We start from the raw sequence: 13,089 nt of genomic DNA on the forward strand, positions 1-13,089 counted from the left end.
GAGAAGTGTCTCGAACAGATTGGCACTGGAGAAAATTTCCTGAGCAGAACACCAATGGCTTATGCTCTAAGATCAAGAATCGACAAATGGGACCTCATGAAACTACAAAGCTTCTGTAAGGCAAAGGGCACTGTTTTTAGGACAAAATGGCAACCAACAGATTGGGAAAAGAACTTTACCAATGCTACAACTGATAGAGGGCTAATACCCAAAATATACAAAGAACTCAAGAAGTTAGACTCCAGCGAGCCAACTAATCCTATTAAAAATGGGGTACAAAGCTAAACAAAACATTCTCAGCTGAGGAATATCAAATGGCTGAGAATCACCTAAAGAAATGTTCAACATCTTTAGTCATCAAGGTAATGCAATTAAAATAACCCTGAGATTCTACCTGACACCAGTCAGAATGGCTAAGATCAAAAACTCCAGTGACAGCAGATGCTGGCAAGGATGTGGAGAAAGAGGAACACTCCTCCATTGTTGGTGGGATTGCAGACTGGTTCAACTATTCCGGAAATCAGTCTGGAGGTTCCTCAGAAAATTGGACATAGTAATACCTGAGGACCCAGCTACACCTCTCCTGGGCATATAACCAAAGATGCTCCAACATAAAACAAAGACACATGCTCCACTATGTTCATAGCAGCGGTATTTATAATAGCCAGAAGCTGGACAGAACCCAGACGCCCTTCAACAGAGGAATGGATTCAAAAAAATACAATGGAGTACTACACAGCTATCAAAAACAATGACTTCATGAAATTGTAGACAAATGGATGGAACTAGAAAATATCATCCTGAGTGAGGTAACCCAATCACATAAAAACACTCTTGGCATGCACTCATTGAAAAGTGAATATTTCTGCAAACACTTGAATTACCCAAGATGCAAACCTTAGACCACAGGAAGCTTAACAATGAAGATGACCAAAATGTGGATGCTCCCACTCCTTCTTAAAAGTGGAACAAAATATCCATAGGAGGGGATATGGAGACATAGTTTAGAGCAGTGACTGCAAGAATCACCATTCAGAGCCTGACCTACATGTGTCCAATGTATATACAGCCACCAAAAGTAGATAAGATCGATACAACTAAAAAGTGCATGCGAAAAAGGACTGGATACAGATCTCTCCTGAGAGACACATCCAGAACATGTCAAATACATAGGTGAATGCTAGAAGCAAACCACTGAACTGAGCACAGAACCCAGTTTGGGGGAAATAGAGGAAGGATTGAAAGAGCTGAGGGGGCTTGCAACCCCATGAGAACAACAATGCCAACCAACCAGAGCTTCAGCGCTCCAACTGCATATGTAGCCTTGTTGGGGCACCTATGGGAGGTTAAGTCCTTAGTCCTGCCAAGATTGGACCCCCTGGGCCAGGGAATATGGGCTATGTGGTGGGGGACACGCATATGGGGAGGCAGAGGGCATGGGGTCTTATAGACAGGAAACCGCGAAAGGGAATAACATTTGAAATGTAAATCAAGAAATATATCTAATAAAATAATGTTTCTCTCACTAGATGAGGTCAAAGTTAGAGCAGTGAACAAGTCTAAACACAATGCTTAGGAGGCAACTCTCACAAGCACATAACATCCTTAAAGCACATTTACCAAAAGTCCACTTTTACTTGTAGATTGTGTCAATTTTAGGTACCATATTTTCACTGTATTACAATAGATTCTTTGTAATGCATAGATTCTATTATGTGATTTGGAACTTAAAAAAATGAGTTAATTGTCACTCATAATAGTACCTGCTGAACGATGAGTTTGCCTCTTGCCACACTTTGCCAGGCTTGCTGTTGGCTTTACCTTGCCATTGAATTTGTAAATATTTGGGAATTACCCTGAAATATTCTACACAGTGACTTGTGGAATCATGAAACTCATTGCATGTTCTAGTAGATTAGGTAATATTAGTAGCCCAAATCTTTCATGTTACTTGACCAAAATATTTAATTTATTTGGCAATTGGTCTATTTTATTCTGTTATGTAATCTATAACAGTGGAAACAAAATGTGTAAATTTTGGTGTCATGTGCTTCCTAGGAAATATTTCTGGAAAATAAACTGTCTGTGGACACTGAGTATCAATTAACTTATAGATATAGGACTTTTTTTTCTATGTCTGACAAGCTCCTTATTAAATTATACTTTTTACTTTTACTATTATCTATTGATTTTCAAAACAATTTATTAGACGAGTGAACCATTTAAAGCATAGTTCTATTATATTGAGCAATTGCAAATGGTGAGCAACTTTGAGATAAGAATCTGTAAAATTACAAATAAAATTTTAACAAGGTGTGCTGGAATATGAAAAAATATCAAGGTTTATCAACTATTAAAGAGAAAGTTGTTTATGTAAGAATGGATAGGAGAAAGTACTCTAGTTCTACTTAATATAGCATCATTCAGCCTGAACCTTGTCTTTTTCATCTTGGTATGTTGCATTGTTCCAATCAATAGATGAACGCATTTGAGGAGATACTTAGGTACACTATGTGGTCAAGTAGTGCTACATCCTGCTTCGTTCAACTGCACTCATTCTGCCGTTGAGCTCATGTACTACAGGGAGCTTGTGACTATTGTTTGTATATTGACGAAAGCATTTTTATTTAGATTGTCCAAAAATGAATTTTAGATTTCTGTCTTGACGTCTCCAATTCCTTACAATAACTTGTTTGCCTATACTTCGTGCTGAAGCAACCCTTGTATTATATAATCATGAATCTACATGACTCGTTCTCTTTCACATTCTTAATATAAGAGGGATATTACCACAGTATACTTTGATGCCTTAGTACATGCTTGACCTCAAACCAATATTGTGTCATTTGCTTCCAGATACATATGTTTTGTTGTTGTCATTGTTGTTGTTTGTGGGGATTTTTGGAAACATACCTTCTTTCATATTGATTTAATTTAATTGACTTTGCATATTTAGTAGTGAGATTTCTGAATTATCTGGTTTCTCTATTTTAGGCTGTTAATAACACACTATAACAACTTTACTACTTTAATTCCCATAACAATGCATTAATCTTCTTTTGCCAAAAAAAGAAAAAAGAAAATATACATTTTCTGGTTGCATTCCAGTACGTTCCAACTGAGAACAAATGAGAGGATCATAGAAGCATCCTTCAGAGTGTCTCAGTGAATACAATCAAAGGAGAATTAGTGATCAGTTTCATTCTTATTTGTCCTGTATAAGTTGCTTACTCATCAGAAATACTAGAATCCTTAATTTGTTAGGGATATTTGTATTTCAAAAAAAGAAAGAGAAATCATGAACAAATTAAAAGAAAGAATAAGGTTGACATAATAAAATGTTTCCCATCAAAGCAAAATTCTGGATCTGTCAACTTTGCCAGTGAAATCTAACCAATATTTGAACAGGGATTTATATCAATTCTTTATAAATTATGTCAAAAGTTAAAGGAGAAAACTTTTCCAAATTCATTTGTAAGGGCCACCATTAAATAGACAACCAAACTGGATACAGTTCACAACAACATCAAAATAGAAGACACAATAAACAAAAAGACGATTTCTATTCATGCAGTGAAAAATTAGTATTTTAAAATATTAATGGTATTGAAAATGGCCTGTGGATGCAATGCAGTCTTAAAATACCAATATCTTTTCTGTTTTATTGGTTATTTTATTTATTTACATTTTAAATGTTGTCTTCTTTCCCAGTTTATTCTCCATAGCCCTCCTATTCCATCTCCTCTCCCCCTACCTCTATAAAGGTGCTCACCCACCCACCCAGTCCCGCCTCACCCTCCTAGCATCCTCTTATAGCATCCTCCTAGCATCTCCCTATGATGGGGCACCGAGCCTCCACAGGAAGCAGGGTCTCCCCTCCCACTGATCTCTCTATATATGTAGCTAGAGTGCCCGTATATACCCGTATTTGTACTCTGGTTGGTGGTTTAGTCCCTCGGAGCTCTGAGCTCAGAGCACTTAGTTGATACTGTTGTTCTTCCTAGCCAATAGAAAGTCCCAGATGCCTTGGAAACAAGAGGTTTCCAGGTCCCAACAGGTTAACATTAGCCAAAATACCCCCAAAGGGGGAGAAAGAACCTGTAGAGATCAAATACAGTGGATGGGTATGGCTCCCTGTTGAGGGATGGGGCCACCCACCCATCTCAAAATCTTTAACCCAGAATTGTTCGTCTCTAAAGGAAATGCAGGGACAAAGAGTAGAGCAGAGACTGAAAGTAAAACCACCCCACCTATGGATCCTTCCATCTGCAGACACCAAGTCTAGACATTATGGCCAATGCCAAGAAGTGCTTGTTGAAAGAAGCCTGGTAGAGCAGACCCCAGAGAGGCTCTGGCAGAGCCTGGCCAATACAGATGAGTGTGCTTGGAGCCAACCATCGGACTAAGCATGGGAACCCCAATGATATAGTTCGTGGAAGGACTGAAGTGTACTTATTTTTTCCCAACCCCTCTTGATTGTTTAAATAGTGGGATCATCGAAAACCTCTGTTATGGTAACCATCATCCTATGGCTTGGTTTTATTTTTGAGTATACCATTCTCACCTAAATGGTCATGCCCTACTCTGGCTATCAAACTGTCAGTATTTCTTCACTGACACATTATAATGTATCCATCAATTATGTACAGTTTGACTTAGCAGCAATTTCCAGTAAAAGGTGAATTTCTATACTGTCTACCCAAAGTACAACTCTATAAATCGATGGCATTTGAATTTCTTAAAATCCTCAAAAATTTTATCTGCAGTAGACATCAGGGACAGTATGCGGTTACAGCTCATAACCCTCAAGATAAAGACAGATTCTTAGCATCACAGTCATATGTAGATCTGATCTAACCTCTAAACTATTTCCTACATAGTTTAAGAAATGTAGGGTCCCCCCGGGCATGGGTGGAAGGAGAAATGTACACTTTACAGTCAGAAGGTAAAGAACCAAATTAAGTTCGTTTTTTTCTTTTAAAATTTGATATCTGATAAAATCATAGAAACTGATATTGTTGGTTTAAAGACACACCAGCACATGAAGCCGCCATCAAAAATAATCATAACTAAGTGTTTGTGTGATTATTTTCGGGAGTTTCTTTAACGTGGTCAATTTTCTATATCAGATGTAAGGCTGAGGCTGCAACTATTCCATCAATGCATATTTTACTAATAGGTTTTTAAAAGTGAAAGTAGGTCATATGAGTTTGAGGTAGTCTCAGGTGTTCCATGCCAGGTATCTTTATTTCTGAGGATAAACCTTGGGTCCTTGTGTTTATAAGGTACAGACTTCACAGACAGAACAATCCACCCACCCATGCTAGTTTTATATGCAAAGAATGCTGTGATTAATGAATGATATAAAAAGGTTTTTTTTTTAAAAAAAAACTATGTCAGGAACTTGATACATACTTTTGATGATTTGTAAATAATGTTCATTTTATAATTTGGTTGAGTAGTTTGCTTAATTACTTTTATGTGACACTAAATATCAAATTTTCATGGTAAATATATTGTCTGGATTCTACTTCATGTTTAGTGGTATTCGTGTTTCAAAATGATTTTTACCACATTGTCTACTTCTTTCTTTTGTCATCATTATGGGGCATCACATCATGCGGACACCTTACGTGGATTTCTACGAAGTCAATCCTGTTGTTCTGTCATTTCCACTAAAATTAAGGTCTTCCATCTTGGGAGGAAGTGTTTTAGGCAAAACGAACACTAAAAGGGATGTGAAAGAAAATGTCCCAAGAGGATGTGAAAAATTCCATCCTGCTGAGAACAACGTTTCACAGCTTCAGGATATGAAGAAATTGATCACATCCTGAAAGACTCGTCATGGCAGAAGGAATATGCAGTAAAGGCTTTAGGGAGATAACTTCAAGGCAAGCTCAGCTAACTGGAACCTTCTCCGACCACATGATTCCATGGAAAATCTTGCTGATAACATGTACTTAAGTTATATGATATGGGTAAATCAAACAAACAGTGAGTGGCTTGGAACATTGATTCTTACTGGAAAGAATTCATACTATAATAAAGGCATGATTCATGACATGAGAAGAGAAAATGCTACCAACATTATCACCAAGGTTTCATCTACTCTGTGATCTACTATATTGAATGGCATGCCATCGTATAACAACTGTGGTAAGAATAGTAGGATTTGAGGCATGCTCCACAGGATAAAATTAATGTCTGTTTCAAGACCAAGCCAAAGTCTTTTACTTTCTTATTTTATAGACTTAAGGGAGAATTTGACGCTATTATTCTGATCAAAAACATTGCAATGAATTGTCCCATAAGTGCTGCGTATATACCTATGGATTTGGGGTGCTCTCAGTTCTAATCATATAACATTAAGTACTATGACATTGCTTATTCCAAAAATAATCACTGTTGAACATGTACATTCCAAACATTGAAGTGTTTTCAGCTTCAAATGAGATAAAAATGAAATGAGCCAATATTTTCCAGAAATGTGAGGGTATTATGCACACTTGTCTGCACCAGCTCTTACTATATTCCTAAGAGCTACATATGATCAATCCAAGCAAAAGACGGTCATTTCTAAACAGGAGCTAATTAAGTACTACAATGTTTTATATTATTATATTATTGTTATATATTACCTCATATTTAGATCTTGACTTATTCTTTGTCTCCTTTGTATTGTGAAAATCATGTGGGCTTGCTTATATATATTATATGAAGTATTAGGAAGTAAATCATTTGTTGTTCATCCCATTCACCTGAGACTAAATTCTTCCATCTCAGAAAGAAATTTACCACAGAAAAAGAGTGTTTAAAAGGGTTGTGAAATAGGATATTTTAAGGGGAGATGAAAATTTCCATCCTTCTGGGATCATCATTCAGCTGAGGTATCTTCACAGCTTCAGAAAGATCCTGACATTTATCACATTAATGACTACCCATTGAAATACACACACACACACACACACACACACACACACACACACACACACACACACACACACACACACTGTATGACTGCTGAGAGATTCCTAGAAACAAGATCAACTACCCAAAAGATGATCAGATGAATGGTGCTCTGTGGAGATGGGAGAGGACAAGATGAGCGAATTAGAAGAGACTCAAACCATAGACTAGAAAACTGACTGCACAATGTTTTGAGCTTCTGGCCATTTGCACATGCACACTAGGGTCTCAGGTTTCCTCGGCCTTCATATATGGTAGTGTGATACTTTGGTGATATAACTCTCATTTAGTCATTGTCATCCTATATGTAATACCTCACTAATATTTGTCCAATTAACTACCATAAAATCATTTGTCAAAATGTAATTGATGATAATCTTACTTTGGTCTATTACCATATTCTGATTGGTGTAAATCCATGCATGTTTATGCCTTTCAAGGACTATTAGGATAAATTTTTATGTTTGAGATTTGGACAATAATATGCTACCTTTGTTGTATTGGGGATTAAATATTCAAAATAGTAAACTTTTATTATGTGTGTATATATGCATATTATGTTAAGGTGTGAAGTTAAAGAATCTCCTTATCATTAACCCCTTTATATTTGAGATAAGGTCTCACGTCATGCATGGATCTTGATGCTCTCTGAATAACTTCCGTGATATCTCAAGATTTAATTTATAATATAAAAAAGAAAGCAACCAGCAGTCTTATCCAGATAACAAGTATATGAGTTATTAAATGAATGACCTGTAATTATATACCCAGTGTTGCAAGACTGGCAGAAATTACCAGATCTAAGGACTACTCACAAGACAAAATGTATTCCTATTCTTATTAACCAAGCCCAAATCCCAGTTTTTCTATATCATAGGTCCCAAGAAAGAAGATGATTCTATTATTCTGCTCAAAGTACATTATAACATATTTCCCCATGGATGCATTCTTGTTATACACATACACTGTTGTCACTCTTCACCTTCATCAGAAAACCTTCCTTATGCAATATAAAGTGATTTGTTCATAAACTAACAACTGGTGAACAGAAAATGAACAAGATTCACAATAGCATTTACCTCTAACAGTTAGAAAGACTAATAGAAAAAAAAAAGAAAGACCCATAGATTATCATTGATAATAATATCAGTGCTATTGGTGATAGATACCTGTGAAAAGATTGCTAGACATGACAAGTCCATTGCACACATTAAATTAAAGCAGGTGTGAATATTTTTATAAGAACAGTACATATGAATCCAGTCAAAAATCCACCATTAATGAAAAAGGACACAATGAAACCCTACAACTTGATGAGCCTGTTTTCTGAGTTAGTTCTCCAAGAAGTTTTATATTGAAGAACTTAGAAATAACAAATGATAATTATTGTAGGATGGGGAATTATTTTTATACAATAATTAACCCACTGAGAAGCTACCCAGGGTCCAGTAGATGATCCTAACTTTGTGACCAAACAGACTGCATGAACTAAAATGAGAAGACATGAAATTGGAAGAAAAATGATTGAAAGTAAACAGGGCAGGAATTGAAGGGAGGGAGTTGAAAGTGGATTTGAAGAAAACATATTAAATGTATATGAAAAAAACTACTCCATACTGAATAACAACTTGTTCAAGGCAGAAATAAAAGAGAGATTAAAGATTTCCTATAATTCAACGAAAATAAAGGGAAAATCTATTCAAATTTATGGGACAAAATGAAAGGCGTGCTAAGAGAAAAGCAACTAGCAGTAAAAGCCTACATAAAGATATCATAAAGATTTCATACCAGAAACTAAACAGCACACCTGAAAGCTCTAAGCAGTGGCACAGGTTATAAAAGGCAAAAAGGTTCATCAGATTTCTGCAAGCCTGCCAGTCGAGACTAGGCTCCAACTCTACAAAACAAATGTAAAAGTATTATTGACATTATTACTATTACCAACACTTCCTGTAGCTATAAAGATATGTAAGTTTGAATACGTATGTGGAGAGATCTATGTGCTTTCATATGCTCATGATTTAGATGTCAGTGGCCAACTCTGGGTAAAGTTTCTCCAGTGTCTTCTCCCTGAATATTTGAAATAACTGCTCTTACTTCTACCTCAAACTTACAACAGATCTCCTTGTCTGTCTTCCTATTGCTCACGTTACAATGAGATATTTTCAAAGCAATTTATTTCCACAAATTCTGGAACTGAATTTAGTACCTCTCACATGCAAAAAAAGGCACTTACAATGGCATGAGACCTTTTCCAGGTCCGCTGTAAATCTCTTCTAAATTTTGAAAGAAGATACATGGTAGAAAAAAGAGGAGTAGAGAGTTTTAGTGAGATCTCTTGAGGTATTAGGTAAAGGGATTATCACTGGAAACTTGAATGAAAATAGGTATACAGATATTATAACTGTGCCATTGATATTAGATAAGTTATATTCATGCACAAGTAGATACATAGCAAATTAGAAATAAACTGATTGTAGATGAGAATTTCAGTAAAGAACAGTTAGACTCTAATAACAATTCCAATTCCTTCACTTAGTGAGCGTTTGGTGTTCTCAATATATTTTCTAGTGTGTCCTTTACACCTTAGGGATTCTAGTAGAGTGGCCTGATTCTCTTTTAGCTTTCTTCTACATCCAATCTACACTTTATATACCTTTCTTGTCAGGAACTATCACAGAGAGGCTAAAAACTAGCAGGTAATATTCCTGAGTGTGTGTGTGTGTGTATGTGTGTGTGCACTTGTGTGTGTGTGTGTCCCTCAGTATTATCCCACTCTTTTAAGCATATCTATCTGGAACAACATAGATATACTCTCTTGTAGTGTTGCCATATATACAAATAGTTGATTCCTTAATTCTATGATGATACTATAAAATTTATAAAATTATACTGTTAATTGTTAATCTTCTTCTTAATAGGACTTCTATTAAATCCTTTCTGATATCAAAAGTGCAATAAGAACTCTGCCATTTTTCAAGTGTTACTAGTTAATTGCTTCTGAGTTGCGGGGGCAATCTACAACTAAGAGCACATTCAAAGAGATTTTAAAGAATTAACCAAAGGTCATAAGAAGGGAACTATAAGGATTTACTATAGGTGCAAGGACAGAAGATAAAATATTGACTGGGTTTATCTATAGAAAACTTCACTAAAAACTTAGTCACAAAAATTAAGGATTTTAACTGTCAATGAATTTGTTGAGCAAGTGAAAGCTAATGAATGTTTAACCAGAAAATTCCTCATAATGGATATGCATGTAAATATTCTCTGTCTGTTGTAGACTTCTTATTCAATTTATGGTTAGAATGTATGTTTGAACTTCTAGTGAACTTTTGTAAAAAGAAAAAAAAGATGCTTGGATGAACCATGTGATCTATTCTCCTAGAAAATGTACAAAAGACTAGGAAATATTGCATTATAATGCATAGCACTGGGAATAAAAGCATGTCCTCAGGACAGGAGGAGAAAAGGTCATAGTGAAATTGTTTTAGAAAAATAAGAAAACTTAAACATAACTGAAAAAATCACTTTTTAGAGAGAAGAATCTTTTTGAAGAAATTTCTTAGATTAGATTCAGAGACACTGTTTAGAGAGAATGTAGAAATAAAGATTTAAATCACTTTTCAAAGTGTTCTTCTTTTCTTCCTGCAACTTCAACTAATATGCTTGAAGTTAAAGCTGGGCAGTTTCTATAGAGATAGAACAGAGAAATGTATTTATTCCTGCGCTGTTTTGCGATGAGGTGCTAAATGCCAGAGACTGCTTGTACTGGGCTCAGGGGAATTTAAACTTTGCAGGTCAACTACCAAAACAAAGTGACTTAAAATTAAGGTAGGCAATGCTAAATATCTTGGAAGACCAAGTCTTGCCCTGACTGATTCTCTTCCCCCTCAAGAGGAACCAAGAAAAAATAACAGCTGGTGCTGGCTTCAGGTATTTTCTGCATCCTTATAAAAGATGAGGGTTCCATTTGTGTGCAAAAGTGCAAGAGATCCAGGTAGTGAATATCATAAGATCTTCTGATTTGGACAGGAGTGTACAACACACCCAGAAAACCTACCATCCAAATTACTACATGACACAACTACTTTCTATGGAGATCACTGACTACTTTAGAGGTATCTTAGAAAAGAACCTTAGAAAAGGTTGGATCTCCCAGAATCTCTTCACTGGCAAAACAATCACCAAGTTGGATGGCTAAATTTTACCTTTACAAATGAAGTGCTTCAAAATTATTCTTCTATCACACTATTAACCAATTGCATGCTGAGGATCAACAGACATTTGTAAAACATCTCACCCTATTGAGTATGGTCTTAAGTGCCCCGAGAAGTACACTTCTGCACTTCATATCAATGACACTTTTTGCAATACTATCAGAAACTAGGTGTTTTAGTGGTTCTTCCCAGGCATATGAAATATTGAAAATTGCTTCCAGAAGGTCCTTGAACTAAGAAAACATGATTAGATATCACTTTAAATTAAATGAATTACAGCTGTGTGGATACCCTTAGATTTCAAAGAAATGAAGCAGAGTACAGCATAATTTGCTATTTACATTATATATGTTAATATTTTCATAATATGTATAATGTAGAAATGTAAATTTTCAATCACTATAACTCCATTTTGGTAAATAAAGTTTTACCACATTGTCTACTTCTTTGTTTTGTCATCATTATGGGGCATCACATCATGCGGACACCTTACGTGGATTTCTACGAAGTCAATCCTGTTGTTCTGTCATTTCCACTAAAATTAAGGTCTTCCATCTTGGGAGGAAGTGTTTTAGGCAAAACGAACACTAAACGGGATGTGAAAGAAAATGTCCCAAGAGGATGTGAAAAATTCCATCCTGCTGAGAACAACCTTTCACAGCTTCAGGATATGAAGAAATTGATCACATCCTGAAAGACTCGTCATGGCAGAAGGAATATGCAGTAAAGGCTTTAGGGAGATAACTTCAAGGCAAGCTCAGCTAACTGGAACCTTCTCAGACCACATGATTCCATGGAAAATCTTGCTGATAACATGTACTTAAGTTATATGATATGGGTAAATCAAACAAACAGGGAGTGGCTTGGAACATTGATTCTTACTGAAAAGAATTCATACTATAATAAAGGCATGATTCATGACATGAGAAGAGAAAATGCTACCAACATTATCACCAAGGTTTCATCTACTCTGTGATTGGCTCACTAAATCATAATTTTATTTTGCCCTTAATTTGTCTTACCATCATTTTTCTAACTGGTATGAACAGACCTGTACCTACATCCCCAAACGATTGATATTCTACACTAATATCTCATTTGCACCTTTGGGAATAAAGATTCAAAAATTTACTTACAGTAGTATATTTGTAAGTGTGTGTGTGTAAATGTGTGTGTAAGTGTGTGTAAGTGTGTGTATGTGTGTGTGTGTGTCTGTGTGCGTGTGTCTGTTTTGCTATGTTCAGATGTGGACTTAAGTTATCATCCTTGAACAATACACATTTTATGGTTAGACATGTGATACAGGACATGGAGCATCAGGTTATTGACACCACATAATAAGTCATGGAATTTAGGGAAAATTCTCCATAGTGTATGGAGAAATCAATCCAGGAATAATTTTGAATCGTGATGCTTACTGGATAACATTGATACTATAAGAAAATTTGACTCATTATATGAAGACGAAGAGTCACCAAAGCTTTACTGAGATACACACCTTTTTAACTCTTATAATGACTATCTTTTGTTCCTGTCTCTACTGTATTGGAAGTAGTATGAATAATGGGATTTAAAGCCTACAGCACAGGACAAAATCAATCCTACTTTTATAGTCTAGTTCAAAATTGCATTAATTCTTTTTTATTATTATTATTATTATTAACTTGAGAATTTCTTATTTACATTTCGATTGTTATTCCCTTTCCCGGTTTCCAGGCAAATATCCCCCTAATCCCTCCCCCTCCCGTTCTTTATAGCTGTTCAGCTCCCCATCCCCCCCCCGTTGCCGCCCTCCTCCCACCAATCACTTTCACTGGGGGTTCAGTCTTAGCAGGACCCAGGGCTTCCCCTTCCACTGGTGATCTTACTAGAATATTCATTACTACCTATGAGGTCAGAGTCC

This window comes from Rattus norvegicus, chromosome 17, assembly GCF_021556685.1.
Source record: "Rattus norvegicus strain SHRSP/BbbUtx chromosome 17, alternate assembly SHRSP_T2T, whole genome shotgun sequence".
Taxonomy (NCBI): domain Eukaryota; kingdom Metazoa; phylum Chordata; class Mammalia; order Rodentia; family Muridae; genus Rattus; species Rattus norvegicus.